Here is a 4,306-nt window from a genome sequence, read left to right as displayed (position 1 = left end):
ACTGCTGCTGCTGCTGCTGCTACCACCACCACCACCACCACTACTACTACTAGCCACTCACACACACACAAAAGCATGCACATGTATTCGTATTCATATTTGTATTTGTTGTATTATTTGATATCTTGTCTGAAAAATTTCTAATCGAGATCCCTTACGTGTTTTCTATACCCCATGTACAATATTTTGTAACTCCCATTACCAAATGAAATACATGTAATGGTGCATAAATAACACCAAAAAAATTCTCCAGTTTAATTAGGTATTATCACTCGGCAGAAAATATTTTCTTGTATTTTCACTAATATGCACACCCCACACAGATATAACATCTCCATAACAGATTTGGAATTCTGAAATAAGCAGATGTGCTTCAAGAGGACACAGTTGGGATTTCAAACCTTATCTACATAATGTGTGTGTTTAAATAAGTATCAGCTTCCTGACTTTGCATTATCTGTTTCAGCCCTTCCCATTCTTTACATTCTGAGTTCAAATCCTACCTAAGTCAACTTCGCCATTTCATTCTTTCACGGTTGATAAAATAAAAAGTCAGTTACTTATTGGGTTCAATTAAATGAAATGGCTGCATCCAGAGATGATGTGGCTGACTATCATTGGATGTATTCTGCATATGCAACACAATGGGAACTTTTCATCTTTCAAAACATTACACTTGTACCTCCTAGCTGGATGCAATAACCTACCCCTCAGTTTCCAACTTGAAACCAGATCATGCCAGCCACTGATGGATATAGCTTTGATGTACCTAGCTTCAAATCAGGTATTTGCCACACAGTGGTTTTTGCTCCCATTTCTCCTTAGTTTATTGGAGGCTGGTTTCTTTGGCTATATTTTTTATTTGTTTTGCCTTTTCACTTAGGGACACATTTTCTTCAAGTACTGGTTCATATTGTTGTTGTTGGCACTCCGTCGCTTACAACGTCGAGGGTTCCAGTTGATCCGATCAACGGAACAGCCTGTTCGTGAAATTAACGTGCAAGTGGCTGAGCACTCCACAGACACGTGTACCCTTAACATAATTCTCGGGGATATTCAGCGTGACACAGTGTGACAAGGCTGACCCTTTGAATTACAGGCACAATAGAAACAGGAAGTAAGAGTGAGAGAAAGTTGTGGTGGAAGAGTACAGCAGGGTTCACCACCATCCCCTGCCGGAGCCTCGTGGAGCTTTTAGGTGTTTTCTCTCAATAAACACTCACAACGCCCGATCTGGGAATCAAAACCGCGATCCTATGACCGCGAGTCCGCTGCCCTAACCACTGGGCCATTGCGCCTCCACTTTGGTTCATGTAGTGGCATTTTACAAAGGTATATTATCTATTTCTTTATTGTCTACAGGGGGCTAAACATAGAGGGGCAAACAAGGACAGATGAAGGGATTAAGTTGATTACATTAACCCCAGTGCGTAACTGGTATTTATTTAATCGACTCTGAAAGGATGAAAGGCAAAGTTGACCTTGGCAGAATTTGAACTCAGAATGTAACAGCAGATGAAATACCACTAAGCATTTTGCCCGGTGTGCTAACGATTCTGCCTGCTTGCCACCCCCTCTCAAAGGTATATTCTTTTCTACTCTAGACACAAGGCCTGAAATTTTGGTGGAGGAGGCCAGTCGATTAGATCGACCCTAGTATGCAGCTGGTACTTAATTTATCGACCCTGAAAGAATGAAAGGCAAAGTTGACTTCAGCAGAATTTGAACTCAGAACGTAACGGCAGACGAAATACCACTACACATTTTGCCTGGCATGTTAACGATTCTGCCAGCTCCCCACCCTCTCAAAGGTATGTTATTGCATCTGTTGTTGCTGAGTGCAGTTTCTTTTTTGGTACCTTCATATTCCAAAACGAACTATAACATTCAGTTGTTTGTTGTAAGGTAGGCAGAAAGTCTCATAGTTGCTTACCGGCATCTCTTCCAGCTCTTTATGCTCAGAGCTAAATACCATTGAAGCTGACCTTCATCTTTTGGGGTTGATAAAATAAGTACCAGCCAAGCATTGCGGTTGATATCTATTTTCTCCCTCCTGGATATCAGCTGAATTCGTATTGAAGATTGCCCAACCACCTTCTTTTAACCAGGAAGGGTAAGCAGCTTTTTATATGCCTGGAGCCATGGCGAAAGAATTGTTGATTCAAGTGGAAGGAATGAGATAATGAATGATACAAACATTTGATTACTATAAACAAATCATCTGTGTATTCTGTTCAGCACAGAATTGTTGTTATTTATGATAAACAAACTGTATTCACAAAAAATATTCTTCGCCATGATAATACGCAATTCTCCTTCTTCTTCTTGCCTTTAACCCTCCAACGTGGAGTATAGGCCACTTATAATTGAATTCCATGTCGCATAATTTCTCGCTTCTGTACTTATACTCTGCCATGAATGTCCCCCTTTCTCTAGTTCCTTTTGTGTTGATCTACGCCACGAGTTCTTAGGCCTACCCCTCTTTCTATATCCATCCGGATTCCACAGTAAAGCACTTTTCGCTACATTTGGTGTGTCCTTTCTAATTGTGCTACCAATCCACCTCCACTTTTTCTTAAATATTTGTTCTCTAATCGAAACTTGATTCATTCTTTGCCATAGCTCCACATTGCTTATGTGTTCGGGCCATCTGATTTTAAGTATACTATGCAAGCACCTGTTGATGAATGATTGTATTTGCTTATTTGACTTAACTGTTGTTCTCCATGTCTCAACCCCATACAATAACACCGCTTTTACGTTAGTGTTAAAAATTCATATTTTGTTCTTTATTGAAATTACACTTGTGCTCCATACTTTTTTTAACAGTTATAGATTGGATAATATGCAATTTCTAATAAAATATCAAATGGTTGGGTTCTGAGAACATTTCACAGGAAAACGGAAACACCACTTGCCAATCCTGTCGACAAGTGACAGCTACAATATTAAAACAATAGAAGGACATGTTTAAAAATATTAAAAAAAGGTCCTTAAGTTCATATTTTGCATGGAATTTCAGTACAATAATTCATCGTCATTATTTTAATATCCACCTTTCCATGCTTAGATGGAATTTGTTGAGGCATGTTTTCTACAGCCAGATGCCCTTCCTGTCACCAACCCTCACCTTTTTTGCTGTAAGGTAATATTTTCCCCATGGCTAGACACGTTTTTATGGAAGACTGGAAACAAAGGATACCCTCCTGTATGACAGTGGCACTTGTTTACAACACTCATGCAATGCCAAGACAAGAATACATTAATTCACAAATGCACACAAGTACAAACACATATATACATATATATATATACACATACACACACACATATATATGTACAAACGCACACACATAATACATACATACACATATATATATGTACATACACACACATATAATACATACATACACATATTATATATGTATGTGTGTGTGTGTGTATTTATATCAGTTGCTGTCTACCAAATGCACTCACAAAGCTTTGATTGGCCCAGGGCTTTAGTAGAAGACACTTGCTTAAGATGCCACAGAGTGGGACTGAACCCAAAGCCATATAGTTAATAAAGCAAACTTCTCAAAGACACAATCATACCACACCCATTCCTACATCTACCACATACAATTAGAGTTAAAACAAGCTCAGTGAAACGTGGCTAATAAAAGTTAGACTAGTCATGAAAACAGGGACCTGTTTATAGAAGCTGCAAATTGTTCTTTGTTTAAATACAATATCGCTTCATAAATTTGAAACCATCTGATATGAGACAGGAAACGAAATAATAATTTGGAAAGGAGATATATTATATGATACAGTACTGAACAAAAGACTAAAGAACAATTCTGGTGAGACTGAAAAAAAATAGAAAATTCAATCTTAAGGGGTCTATTAGTGAACATGTCCTGGGTATTATTGTCAATGGCTGAGGGTGTCTTAGCATCACTCAGTAAGACCTTTCTCCACAGCCGTCAAGCTCTCTTATTTAAAGCTATATATGTCTATGGTATGTCCATATTTAGAGACTGCATCATCAGTCTGGAACCCCTATCTTCCTCAGCATATCAGTCTACTGGAAACTGTTCAGAAACTTGCAACCAGACAAATGCCTGCCATCAAGCATCTAGCATCTACCCTAAACGTTTTGCTTCCCTGGGCATGGAAACATTAAAGCACCAACATCTTGCAACTGGATTCTCCACCATCTCTCCAACAACAACAACCTTTGGTACCTTTTTGAATTCCACATGTCCAACATTCATGGACATGCTCACACACACACACACACACACACACACACACACACACA

The sequence above is a fragment of the Octopus bimaculoides genome, chromosome 11 (genome assembly GCF_001194135.2).
Source record: "Octopus bimaculoides isolate UCB-OBI-ISO-001 chromosome 11, ASM119413v2, whole genome shotgun sequence".
NCBI classification, from domain to species: Eukaryota; Metazoa; Mollusca; class Cephalopoda; order Octopoda; family Octopodidae; genus Octopus; species Octopus bimaculoides.
Note: the sequence above shows the minus strand (reverse complement) of the source record.